This window comes from Eriocheir sinensis, chromosome 40 (genome assembly GCF_024679095.1).
Source record: "Eriocheir sinensis breed Jianghai 21 chromosome 40, ASM2467909v1, whole genome shotgun sequence".
Classification (NCBI taxonomy): Eukaryota; Metazoa; Arthropoda; class Malacostraca; order Decapoda; family Varunidae; genus Eriocheir; species Eriocheir sinensis.
This window is the reverse complement of record NC_066548.1, coordinates 15,358,791-15,373,103: the sequence shown is the minus strand read 5'-3', so window position 1 is coordinate 15,373,103 and position 14,313 is coordinate 15,358,791. Positions and strand designations below refer to the sequence as shown.

The 14,313-nt window shown below is 41.3% G+C and overlaps 1 long non-coding RNA gene across 5 annotated transcripts; it reads left to right on the top strand.

The window, feature by feature from the left end:
• The first annotated feature begins 5,435 nt into the window (after positions 1-5,435).
• Positions 5,436-13,743, top strand: LOC127009402 (uncharacterized). 5 transcript variants are annotated; one of them, XR_007761978.1, is made up of 5 exons: positions 5,436-6,255; positions 8,136-12,066; positions 12,131-12,258; positions 12,387-12,642; positions 12,899-13,743. It is a non-coding gene; the product is annotated as an uncharacterized LOC127009402 (long non-coding RNA). The 5 variants fall into 5 exon arrangements; XR_007761977.1 differs by lacking the exon at positions 12,899-13,743 and adding an exon at positions 12,771-12,885; XR_007761980.1 differs by lacking the exon at positions 12,899-13,743 and adding an exon at positions 12,771-12,867 and having other exon boundaries at positions 12,387-12,578.
• The last annotated feature ends 570 nt before the right edge of the window (positions 13,744-14,313 follow it).

Here is a 14,313-nt window from a genome sequence, read left to right as displayed (position 1 = left end):
TTAATAATAAATCAGAAAAAAGTAATATTAAAACTGTATAATTCGTTGGTTCGACCCCGTCTAGAGTACTGTGTACAGTTTTGGTCTCCCTATTACAGAAAAGACATAGAAAAGTTGGAACGGGCTCAACGAATAGTAACAAAGATGATTCCTATGTTGAGAAATTTATCATATGAACAAAGGCTTAAAGAAGTAAATTTATTCAGTCTATCAAAACGAAGAATGCGAGGCGATCTAATAGAAGTGTTTAAAATGTTTAAAGGATTCAGTGATATTAATGCGGAAGATTACTTTACAATTGATCGATCAAATAGAACAAGAAGAAATCACAATTTGAAGATAAGCGGTAAAAGATTCTCGTCGCACGAAGCTAAACACTTCTTCTTCAATCGAGTTGTTAATGTTTGGAACTTTCTACCCTGTGATGTCGTTGATAGTACAACAGTTACGGCCTTCAAGAATAGATTAGATAAGTATTTTGAATCCAACCAGCAACTAAGATATTACTCATTGTCGTAATAACGTTAAGTTCTTTCGAATACTGGTGTCCTTGTCCGCTTTTATCGCCCGGTTAGTGGTAGCAGTAATGGTAGTTCTTTCCTCTTTCCTACATAATTTCCATGCAGTTTTTTCATGCTGCATGGTTCTTTTTCCTTTCCTGCCACCTTAAGGCTGGAGGGATGGGGTGGATGGGGAAGAGCCTTCGCCTTTGCTGTCCTTCATCTTCCACCTTTGATTAGATAGTTAGTGTAGCTTGTCACAAACAGCCTCGTAAGGACCAGCAGGTCTGCTGTTGTTTGTTCTTCCTTTGTGTTCCGCCTCCTTCCCCCAACCCATTCGCTTCTTTTCCTCCTCCTCTTCCTCCTTCTTCTTCTCCTCCTCCTCCTCCTCTTCCTCGTCTTCCTCCTCCTACTCCTTCTTACCCCATTCCATTTGTCCCTCCTCCTCCTCCTCCTCCTCTTCCGATTGGCTTCCAGTCACTAGTGGAGTGCCTCAAGGGTCAGTGCTGGGACCCATTCTCTTCATCATATATATCAACGACCTCGAATCAGGACTGAAATCCACAATATCGAAATTTGCTGATGACACTAAGGTGGGGGGAAAGGCCCTCACAAAGACCGACTGCGAAATCATTCAGAAAGACCTCAATCACATTATCGAATGGTCGGAAAAATGGCAAATGTCCTTTAATGTTGACAAATGCAAAGTCATGCACATTGGGTCCAGAAATAGTAACCACACATACATCATGAATGGGAGACCTCTGCAAGCGATGCAGGAGGAAAAGGATCTTGGAGTCACTATCAGCAGTGACCTGAAACACGCGAATCACTGTAAAAAAGCATACAACAAAGCCAACACTATGCTCGGGTTCATAGCGAGGAACTTCGAGTGTAAAACGCCAGACGTGATGCTATCCTTGTATAATTCCATGGTAAGACCGCACCTCGAGTATGCAGTACAGTTCTGGTCTCCTAATTACAGAAAGGATATTGATTTACTGGAAAGGATTCAACGACGCGCCACGAAAATGATACCAACCTTAAGGGCTCAACCGTACGAGGAACGACTCAAGCGACTCAATCTCTTTACATTAGAGAAAAGACGCCTACGAGGAGATATGATTCAAGTCTTGTATCTGAAAAAATTCAATAACGTCGATTACTCCAATTTCTTTGAATTGCAAACCAACCTAAGAACTAGAAATAACGGTTTACCCATTCAGTCTAGTCGATGTAACACAGACATCGGAAGGAGTTTCTTTTCAAACCGAGTCATCCGTCACTGGAACAATCTTCCTTCAGAAGCAGTAAATGCGAATACTATCAACTCCTTCAAATATAGAATCGACCGTCACTTCGCTGCGTCGGGAGTAAACTGAATATTGAGTTGCTTTCATCTGCTCCTCAATATCGAGGCGCTTTCATCTGCTCCTCAATGTCGAGGTGCTTTCATCTGCTCCCCAGGCCCCAGGCTGTCGAGCAGATTAAATCACCAAAGCGGGCAACCTCGTAATGAGCCAATAGGCTTTCTGTTGCCTGCGTTTCCATGTTTCCATGTTTCCATGTTTCCTTCCCCCGAAACCATTTGTTCCCACTCTTCTTTCTCCTTCTCCTCCTCCTCCTCCTCCTCCTCCTCCTCCTCGAGAGACCTGGACCAGATCACTCGGTGGTCAGAAAAATGGCAGATGTCCTTCAACACTACCAAATGTAAAGTAATGCATATCGGATCCAGAAACAGCAACCACATATACCACATGGGTGGCGAACCACTACATGTGCAAGAGGAAAGAGACCTCGGGGTCACCATCAGCAGTGACTTGAAACAAATAAAACACTGCAAGTCCGCCTGTAAGAAAGTCAATACAATGCTTGGGTTCATATCGAGGAACGTCGAATACAAGACGCCGGGAGTTATGTTATCCTTGTATAATTCGCTGGTAAGGCCCCACCTGGAATACGCCGTGCAATTCTGGTCTCCTAATTACAGGAAAGACATTGAATTACTTGAGAGAGTACAGCGCCGCGCCACGAAGATGATACCATCACTGAGGACGAAACCCTATGAAGAACGACTCGAGCGACTCAACCTCTTCACGTTGGAAAAGAGACGACTGCGGGGAGACATGATACAAGTCTTTAAGTACCTGAACAAGCTCAGCAACGTTGATCACTCCAAACTCTTCACGCTACAAACTAACCTGAGAACAAGAAACAACGGAAAAACAATTCAAGCAAAGCGATGCAATACCGACATCGGCAGGAGTTATTTCTCGAATAGAGTTGTTCGCCACTGGAACAGCCTTCCTGCAGAAGTGGTTAGCGCAGAGACCATCAACTCCTTCAAGAAACGCATTGATCGCCACTTTGCTGCAACAGGAGTGAACTGAACGTTCCCAAGAGTAGGTACACAAGTGCTTTAATCCTTCCCTGCAAGCCACTCCTGTGGCAAACGGATTGATTAAATCACTGAACGCAGGCAGCCTAGTAATGAGCCAACAGGCTTTCTGCTGCCTGCTAGTCCATGTTTCCATGTTTCCTCCTCTTCCTCCTCCTCCTCCTCCTCCTTTTTCTCATCATCTTAACGAGGACCATAAGAGAGGTAAATTAGGCTCAATGAGATCAGCTTTTTCCTCCTCCTCCTTCTCCTCCTCCTCCTCCTCCTCTTCCTCCTCCCCCGCCTCCTCCTCCTCCTCCATTTTTTCATTTAAGACGTCAGAGAGAACTTTTGGGAAACAGAAAGAGTTTTATTTTTTTATTCGTGTTTATTACGAAGTGAATTGGGTGATTAGCTCAGTTCCTCCATGGTTATGTATTATTCTTAAATGTTTCTCTCTTTTATTCTTCTATTTCCGACGCCCTTGAATTCAGATTATTTTATATCCTACTCTCATCATCATCATCATTTCGTTTAACGTCCGTGTTCACTCTTCCTGAGCGGTTTGACGCTTTATGGCTCTCCTTCATTCTACTCTTATCTGTCTTCTTCCCGATGCTCATCCAATCCCATCAATGACAAATCTTCCTGTATACACCTTCTCCACGTTTTCCTAGGTCCACCAACTGGCATCCTTCCTTTTACCTTCAATCTCTCCAAAACTCCCAGCACTGTATCCTCCCCTGCTCTCTTGACATGTCCCATCCATTGGAGTCTTTCCCTTCTGAGCAATGTTTCCAGGTCCTCTACTTCACATCTGTTAGCTACATCTGTACTGGACTATCCTACTCTATTTATTGCAATGTGTATTTTCTACTCTCGTTTTTTTCTAGTTTTCCTTTCCATTAAAACTTTATACGCTTTTTTTTTATCTACTGGAATCTAATATTTTTCATGCTCGATTTTTTCATTATGTTTGCTCTTTCCTAACATCTTTTACTTTCTCGTGGGCGTTAATATGGATCTTTAATAAATTCCTACTCTACTTATTGCAACGTGTATTTTCTATGCTCGCTTTTTTCTAGTTTTCTTTTCCATTAAAACTTTATTCGTATTTTTTTATCTACTGGAATCTAATTATTATTTTTAAACCTCGATTTTTTCATGATGTTTTCTCTGTCTTTACATCTTTCTACTTTCTCGATAGCGTTAATATGGATCTTTAATAAATGCCTAAGACATTATATAATTGTTTTTGGCATCTCATTCTTTTATACGTCTCAATATTATATACTTTTCTTCACATTTATTATTCCACATCTCTAATTCATACTTCATAATCAATTTTCCTTGTATTTTTAGTATTCCACATCTCTTACGTACCTCTTATTTATCATTTCATCCTTTTTTACTTATATAGCTTTCCTTATTACATCTCCTTTTCTCTTTCCTCCATTTTGATATCACTGGCATCATCTATTTTCTATTTTGACAATAAACTGAATCATCCTTTGTCCAGTTCGTTATATTTTTAGCCGACTCATATATACCACACTACTCTCCCATACTCATTAACAACAATTCTTTTCTTGTTTCTTTTTATTTTCTATTTGATCTATTTTGATATTTTTTTTACAACAAAGGAGACGGCTCAAGGGCAACAGAAAGAGTGTAAAGGATGAAAGAGTGAAGATGCTGGTTAACTTTTGCATAAGGGGTTTGGACAGTATCGGGTATAGTTCAGCAGAGCAGTCAGCATGAAAATATCGAAAGAATATAGATATAACCTGGATAATCTATTTTCCATTTTGATAATAACCCGAATCATGTTGTCCACTTCAATATTATTTTAACAGCCTATTAAATACCAAAATACTTTCCCATCCTCATTAACAACAATACCTGTCTTATTTTCTTTGTTTGTCTATAATTATAACCTGAATCACCTGTTTTCCACTTCAATATAATTTTGACTTCCTCTTATATATCACAATACTTTCCCATACTCACTAACAACAACTCCTTTTTTATTTCCTTTGTTTTCTATAATAATAACCTGAATCACCTGTTTTCCACTTCAATATAATTTTAACTTCCTTTTACATATCACAATACTCTCTCATACTCATCAACAAAGCGTCAACGTGAGCACTGCGACACAAACCGCACTCAATAAGAATTCAGGTCATAAAAAGCGACTCGGTGTAAAGAAATCTTCTAAGCCCTTGACGTGAGGGCTTACTCCTCCTCATTACTTATGTACCGCTGAGCCCACGCCTAATTAACCCAGGATTTTAATGGCATGTATCATGTATCATATATCATGTAATTCTTTCCCCCTTGCTCTCCTATGTGCCCTTCATCTATACTGTTCCATTTTATTTTATTACATTTTTCTCGCTTTTTTCTTTCCTTTTCTCTCTCTTTATATTCTCTTGTATTTCTTTCCCCTCCTCTCCTACAGACTTTTAATCTCTTCTCTTATACCATTTTTATTTTATTTCATTTTCATTCTCGCTTCTTTCTTTCCTTTCCTCTCTCTTTATATTTTCTTGTAATTCTTCTTCCCTCCTCTTCTATGTACTTTTCCTATCTTCTGTTTCATTTTATTTTCTATTTTATTTTCATTCTCGCTTCTTTCTTTCCTTTCCACTTCTTTCGTTTCCCTCCTGTCTTTCCATTCTACTCTCACATCCACTTCTGTCTTTTCCCATCCATCCATTCCACTCCTGTATCTATTTCTGTCTTCTCTCTCCCTTTTACTTCTTTCTGGCTATTATACATTCCTCTTTTAAGTTCACTTTTGTCTTTCCCTCTTCTTCTTTCGATCTTTCCATTCCAATCACATTTCTTCTTCTGTCTCCGCCTTTCTCCTTTCCTATTCCACTTAGTATTCACATTTGACTTCCCTTACACCTTTTCTTCTTTTAGTCTATTTAATCCACTATCATATTCACTTCTGTCTCCTTCTTTTCCCTTTTCTCATCTCTGTCTTTCAATTCCACTCTTAAATCAACTTGTATCTTCCCTTTTTCCCTTTTCCTCCTTCCCAAATTCCCATCCACACTCATTTCAACTTGTCTTCCTCTTCCTTCTTATCTCATCTCTTATCTCTCCATTCTACTCATAAATCTACTTCCATACCCCTCTTTCACCTTTCTCTTCGTCATCCCCAAGATCGCGGACCGCTTGGCCAAATACGAGGCAGCCATCAAGTTACAGACGGACATCATGGTCAACAACATCCTTGGCCGGGGCATTGACATCCACCTTCTGGGCCTGAGGGAGATGGCCAAGGAAATGGGACTGCCGACGCCTGAGATCTTTGCCCACGACTCCTACCGCATCGCCAACCACTTCCGCCTTTCCACAAGCCAGGTAAGAAGGAAGGGAGGGAGTATATGTGAGAAGGAGAGGAGTGATGATGAAGCGATAGAAAGGAGTTAATGGCGAGAGCGAGGAATCGGACGAGAATGAGGAATCGGATGAGAATGAAGAGGAAGAGGAGGACGCAGAGGAGGAGGAGAAGGAGAGTGGAGAAAAATAAAGATGTTGAAAAAATGGAAGCAGGAGAAGAAGAAATATGTACAGAGGATAAAAAAGAAGATAAAAAGGAAAAGGAGATGATGGAGAAGGAAGGAGTGAAAGGCGAAATGAAAAAACAATACTAAACGAACAAATTAAACCGGATGAAGATTGAGAATAAGAGGAGGAGGAAGAGGAGGAGGAGGAAGAGGAGGACGAGGAGGGGGACCAAGAGGAGTGTTAAAGGGGAAAGAAGTAGGGCGTTGCTAGATGTCTTTGAAGTTGAAGGGCGGAGAGGTGGAAGAAAGGAGTGACGTGGAGGGCTGAAGGGGACAGGAAGGGAGGGAAGAGAGAGAAGGGTGGAACTTAGGAGCTTATTGATAGAGAAGGAGATGGAGAGGAAAGGCTCATGGACAAGAGAGAGACTGAAGAGAAGGGAAAAGCAAAGGAGGAGGAGAAAGAAGAACAGAAGGAGAAGAAAAAAGAAGAGGAGGAGGAGGAGGAGGAAGACAGAGAAAAGGGTTAGCCAGAGAACAAAAGTTAAAGCTACACAAATCAAGAAGTAGAAGAAGAAGAAGAAGCGGAGAGTGAACGAATAACAGCAAGAAGAATGAAGAGGTGGAATCAAGAGCGACCCAAGAGCTATCCAATACCACTTTAAAGAACCTATATATAGACTTCGAGGAATCATTGAACACGAACCATCTATCAATACCTGGGAAGTCAAGAGGCCGAGGAGTGTAAGGAACGTGACAATAGCGACTTAGAGAGAGAGAGGAGACTGCAAGGAGGGTTAAGACGCCGACGAAAGAAGATGAAGAGGTGGATACTTATTTCTTTTGTGTTAGGAGTGTGTTAGCGTCTGGAGATGTCACTAGAAATAAGTCCAAACGGATCGGGCTCCTATTACCACTTTTTTCTACGGCCACAGAGAAGATTAACCGGGTTTTCATGGGTGTTTTTCCCGCTCATGGTGCAGAAGTCGGGTAAAACTGCCACTACGATCACAGAACAGTCCATGATACTTCTATTTCCTAAGCCCACAGCGAAGACTAACCGGGATATCATGGGTGTTGTTCCCGTTCATGGTGCAGAAGTCGGGTAAAACTGTCACTAGGATCACAAAGCAGTCCATGAAAGTCCCAGCAACGTCTATATACGAGAGGCTTTTCAAACGGACGAACTGAGGAGCAGAGACGATTAAAAATTCAGGCTATGAACTCTCCATCTCTCATTTTAACGGATATGAGCACTAAGGCCACGTGAAGTCTATGGTGTATGCTCTTAACTTTACTTTACTTGCTTATTATTCTTTCCGTGGGTCTCAGATATGAACATTAGGGACACGGTCTAAGTTGTAAAGCCTTGTTATGGTTCTCTGAGGAAACATTAATTTGAGTCTGATGAGGGAAGGCGAGGAAGGAAGGAAGGAAAGGAAGGAAGGAAGAAGGTAATGATGTTTTGATGGTTGTGTGAAGACGTGACTCAACTTAAGGTATTATGTCTGTGTATATGTATGTATGTATGTGTGTATGTGTGTGTGTGTGTGTGTAGGTAGATACGTAGGTAGGTAGGAATCATTCACTCTTGCTCTGATCACGTGTGTGTTATATACTGCACTAAGAAGCTACGTGTGCGCTTGTGTATGTGCGTGTGAGTCCGTGTGCGTGCGTTCCTATCTACTCCCCTTGTGTGTTCCTCTCCCCATGTGCCCCTGTGGCTGTCTCCCGCAGGTGCCCACGCTGTCAGACTCCTGGATGGGGTACGGCCCGGTGGTTCCCGACGGCTACGGCGCCTCCTACAACCCCCACCCGGACTACATCGTCTTCTGCCTCTCCGCCTTCAAGTCCTGCGAGGAGACTTCGACCCTCGAGTTCGGGCGTAACCTCGAACGCGCCCTAGACGAGATGAAGGTTTTGCTGGAGAATCGATCGGTGTAAGCGGATAAAAGGCGTCAGCAGGCTGGTAAAGGTGAGGGGAAACACGCCAGCCTACATCCACCTACAAACGGGCAAATCCTTAACTGAAGGAGTAACTAGATGACGTAGCAACCATCTGTTTCTACCCAGTCTACTACCCTGACATATGGTGCGCAGAGCTTTCACAAGTAAAGATTGATCGGGACGTAAGTTAACATGCCCCGCGTCCTCAGTCCCTCCTCCAGCCGGTTATGCAACTGTCTGAACCATCGCCTGATACACATAGGTTAAATGAATACAAAAAAAGATCGCATTATATAGATTTAACATCCCCAGCGGCCTCAATCCCTCCTTCAGCTTATTCTTGAACTGTCTGAACCATCGTCAATAGGTTCAAAGAATACAAAGAGGGATCGGAATACGCTGTCAACAACCCCCGCTGCCTCGATCTCCAGTAACTGTTATATAAGCTCCTTCTGCTGATCCCTGAGCTGCCGGTGTAGACGTTTCAGGATACTCCCCCTAGACATGACTCCCGGAGTCTCTTGAAACTAGTTTTAAAGCACTCCCCAGTCAATTGAAACTTGTTAGATAGCACTCCCCAGTCAACTGAAATTGGTTTCATATGACTCCCCATCAGGTTGAAATGACTCACATTATTGGATGAAAAATATTTATTGATGTTGACTCCCATACAACACTAATCAGTAATCACACTACAGTACATTAATGTTGTCTCCCATCCAAAAGCTAATCACTAATCATGTGCACATTACACACGAATAACTACATTAAAATGATTGCCTGCTTTATTGTCGAGGTACACTGACTCGTTTACTACTTCTCTGCATTTCGGCCTATGTATATGCCATGTGTGCATAGAACCGAACTTTGCCCACACACATACATTCACATGGAACATGTTGGCTGCTGGTAACATCTCTGTTGTTGTTCCCCACACTCTATTTTGACGCACTGATTCAACTTTGATGTTTTCAGTGCTGACAATGAAGTCACATATCAAGCTTCTGACAACGTCGTGTTGGTCCTCTTCTCCAGTGATGGCATATGACAATGCACGAAAAAGACAGCAGATGTAATGTTGCGCAACCAATATCTTTGCATTATGCGATCAATGACCTTATCCTTACCAACGTGGCCTCCCAGATCAACAGCTTCGTCGGTGTCACCAGCTCCTCGGTGACTGGCCAGCACAATGTCGAGCTGGTACTGGCGATCCTTAATCACCCGAAGGAAGCGACCTTCTGCAATCATATGTAAAAATATCAAACTATAGGTCATTACACCATTTGGCTGCACAGGTGTTTCACCAGTAAAGTATAAAGAAAACGGGAAGCGAAACGTCAAACACTCTAGTTAGATTCAGAAACACCAAAAAAACTTCAAACAAGGTTCATTCGACTACAGAGTCATTTCAAACAGGTGGGGAGTCGTCTGAAACAAGTTTTAAGTCAACTGAACCTATGTACAGTAGGTTCATTCGACTACGGAGTCATTTCAAACGGGTGTGGAGTCGTCTGAAACAAGTCTCAAGTGACGGGGAGCCGACTGAACCAGTTTCATCTGACTGGGGGAGTCTTCTGAAACAGGGAGTAATTTGAAACGGCTACACCGGAACCATCACCGTCTTTTATGGACATTCAATACCACTTTACATTTCAATCGTTCCTCCCTGCGGGGCTCGAGGTACGAAAAAGGAACGGTCGTGAGTGTCGAGGCGTCTCTGTTGACACACTCACCGGATAACGAACGCCTCAATCACTACGGTCGGTGCTGTCACACGCTTCCAACCTTCACTTTAACTATTTCCAAAGGCCGAAAAGGAGATCAATCGGGTTCTCATGAGTGTATTTTTAGGTTTATGTTACAGAAGAAGGTCAAACTACCAGAAGGGTCCGAAAACTACCCCTGGATATGCCCCAAACTCCTATAAAAGCCTTGCCAAATATGTGTACTGGAGCTCCGGAATGTTTAAGAATATATGACACTCAGACGCTTCCATCCCTTATAGCAACTATTTCCAAAGACCAAAACGGAGATCAATCAGGTACTCATGATTGTGTTTTTAGGTTCATGGTACGGAAGAAAGGTCAAACTACCAGGAAGGTCCTCAAAATACCCCTGGAAATACCCTCAAAACCTATAAAAGCCCTGCCAAATATGTGCTTGTGCGCCGAAATGCTAAGAATACCTGTCTTTTGGCGAATCTTATAACTCCTTGACATACCTAGGTACGGTTCCCCTATCGAAGCAGCAGCAAGGCTAATCGTAGGCGGCAATGCTTCATAATTACTCAGTGACATATCTATATACACGCACGAACACTCCAATTGAAGAAGCAGCGAGGATAGTAGTAGTGGGCGGCAATGTTTCTCCACTAACAAAATAACACTGACTGACCACATTGCATATATAGAAAGCCAACTCACTCTTTTCATTACTGCCAACACGAGAGCTTCCCCGTTCGATGAGGGGGCGAGAATCTTTTCGAGCGGCGATAACCTTTTTGAAAACATGCAAATCTTCGTTTGGTGAAGATGTATACGAGATGACAAGCTAATCCAGGGCAATGAAGAGCAATACAGTTAGCCTACAGGTTTCTTATAAGTATGTTTAGGGGAAGGACACAACTCAGACGGGATACTTTTAGCAATACTCAGATGGAATATTATGACCTACATTTTTTAATTCAGGAAGCGTAAGGGTTAAGAGCAGCCAAGTGAGAGAAGGAGAAAGAGGGAGAGAGGAAGGAGGAGGAAAAAGAAAGAGAGGGGAAGGAGAATGAGGAAAACAGAGGAGAAGGAGAAGGAGAAAAAGAGAGAAAGAGGAACGAGGAGGGAAACAGAGGGGGAGGAGGAAGAGGAAGAGAATGAGGATAAGGAAAAAGAGGAAAAGAGAGAGAGAGGGGAAGGCATATTTAGCCTCAAACAGATAGACAGACACACACACATACACAATCTCCCAGGCACAGCGCTCTCCAGACCCTCCCCCCCCCCTACACACACACCACACCTACCCTATCAAGTGTGCCATTCCGTTGATCCATATATATTTCCTTTATGTCTCTCGTGGTGGCCATTCGTCGTTAATCTTGACACGGCAGAATGGTGATGGTGACGTGTTTTTCTCTTCCTTTAACTGCAAAACGAAATAAATTAAAAGGAGAGTCAAAATAATAGTAGAAAAGAATGAAAGAAAGCAATACATTTGTAGACTAAGCGGCGTGTGTTTAAAAATTTATGGATGATTGAGTTATACGTTTTCTTAAAGGCTGAAGAGGAGAAACTACTTATCATATGTATTTTAATAGTGGAAAAGATTAAGAATAAGACAAAAAGCGTGTTAGAGAATAGAAGTAACAATATAATAGGCAAGGAAACAAAGCTCGAACACATTTATAGGAAAAAAATATAGAAAGATTACGAATGGAAAGAGGAATAAGAGGACAGTAATATATAAAATAATGACAGTGGAAGAAATCTCAAATGATTACATATAATATAGAGTAAGATTACCAATGGAGGACAAAAGGGTATAATGGGAAATAAAATAATGCCCATGGATGCTAAGAAGATAAAGCAGGAGTTGTATATAAAATGATAACGGCGGAAAAACATATCTAGTACTGACTTGTAATATAGAGAGAGAGCTTCGATAAGGAAAAAAACAAGAGGAAAGGGCGAAAAGTAGAACAATGCCGAAGGATGCTAAGAATTCAATAGAGGTTAGTGAAGGAGAAAAGATTGAAAAGTAGAACAATGCCGGAGGATGCTAAGAATTCAATAGAGATTAGTGAAGGAGAAAACATTGAAAAGTAGGACAGTGCCGAAGGATGCTAAGAATTCAATAGAGGTTAGTGAAGGAGAAAACATTGAAAAGTAGGACAATGCCGAAGGATGCTAAGAATTCAATAGAGGTTAGTAAAGGAGAAAACATTTAAAAGTAGGACAGTGCCGAAGGATGCTAAGAATTTAATAGAGGTTAGTGAAGGAGAAAACATTTAAAAGTAGGACAATGCCGAAGGATGCTAAGAATTTAATAGAGGTTAGTGAAGGAGAAAACATTGAAAAGTAGGACAATGCCGAAGGATGCTAAGAATTCAATAGAGGTTAGTGAAGGAGAAAACATTGAAAAGTAGAACAATGCCGGAGGATGCTAAGAATTCAATAGAGGTTAGTGAAGGAGAAAACATTGAAAAGTAGGACAATGCCGAGGGATGCTAAGAATTTAATAGAGGTTAGTGAAGGAGAAAACATTGAAAAGTAGGACAATGCCGGAGGATGCTAAGAATTCAATAGAGGTTAGTGAAGGAGAAAGCATTGAAAAATAGAACAGTGCCGAAGGATGCTAAGAATTCAATAGAGGTTAGTGAAGGAGAAAACATTGAAAAATAGAACAATGCCGAAGGATGCTGAGAATTCAATAGAGGTTAGTGAAGGAGAAAACATTGAAAAGTAGAACAATGCCGGAGGATGCTAAGAATTCAATAGAAGTTAGTGAAGGAGAAAACATTGAAAAATAGAACAATGCCGAAGGATGCTTAGAATTCAATAGAGGTTAGTGAAGGAGAAAACATGAAACTCTTGGCCTTGAATGAAAACAATTGTGATAGGGAAACCGGTGACCTTTACAGAGTGGATAGGCCTCGGTAGTGCGGGCCGTGCGTGTACTTATTTTAATCTGGTTATAATGCATTTTCTCATTAATTAAGATTATACGCTCCTCTGACATTTACTTTCCTTCTTCGTGTCCTTCATAATCTCTTTTTTTCTTATCTTTTCTTTATTGTTTTGTCCCCTACAGAATTCCTCTCCACGAATCACATTCCATAGATCAGCATATATTTTAATTCTTCGTATTTTTTCATCATTATTCCCTTTTTCATCATAATTCACCTTTTTTTCCTTCCCTTTTTCCTTTTTTTTTTATTTCTAGAACAATTCCTCTCCACTTATGACATTCCATAGATAAGCATATGTTTTAATTCTTCGTATTTTTTCATCATTATTCCCCTTTTCATCATAATTCACCTTTTTTTCCTTCCCTTTTTCCTTTCTTTATCTCTAGAACAATTCCTCTCCACATATGACATTCCATAGAGAGACATATATTTTCCTTCCTCGTATTCTTCGTTATTTCCCTTTTTCCTTTCTTTTTTTTCCTTCCTTTATCTCCAACACAATTCCACTCCTTATAAAATCCCTCCATTATCATTATTTCATCCTCAGCGACAGAGTGAGAACGAAAAGTATTAATTTATCGTTGACGGAGCAGAGATCTAATTATTAAAGATTTAAATTAAAATAAGAATGTTAAGATTAGAAAGATCTTATTAAAAAACCCTCTTTGTTCATTGTTGTCAAATGTAATATAGCTATACTTTGTCAGTCGTATTTTTTTTATTTTTACTTCCCACTCAAACAAAAATGTTTTATAACGGATTAAAAAAGTGGGTGAGAAAATGTGACTCAGAGCGTCGGTTTAAAACGGTTTCGGAAATGTTAAGACCTCCTCCCCTGTGTGTGTGTGTGTGTGTGTGTGGGGGGTTTTTGTGTGTGTGTGCGAGCGCTTTTGTGTTCGCATGAGAGAGAGAGAGAGAGAGAGAGAGAGAGAGAGAGAGAGAGAGAGAGAGAGAGAGAGAGAGAGAGAGAGAGAGAGAGAGAGAGAGAGAGATATAGAGAGAGAGAGAGAGAGAGAGAGAGAGAGAGAGAGAGAGAGAGAGAGAGAGAGAGAGAGAGAGAGAGAGAGAGAGAGAGAGAGAGAGACAGAGAGAGAGAGAGAGAGAGAGAGAGAGAGAGAGAGAGAGAGAGAGAGAGAGAGAGAGAGAGAGAGAGAGAGAGAGAGAGAGAGAGAGAGAGAGAGAGAGAGAGAGAGAGAGAGAGAGAGAGAGAGAGAGAGAGAGAGAGAGAGAGAGAGAGAGAGAGAGAGAGAGAGTTTACATAGATTTACATAGAAGATCAGATCACACAGA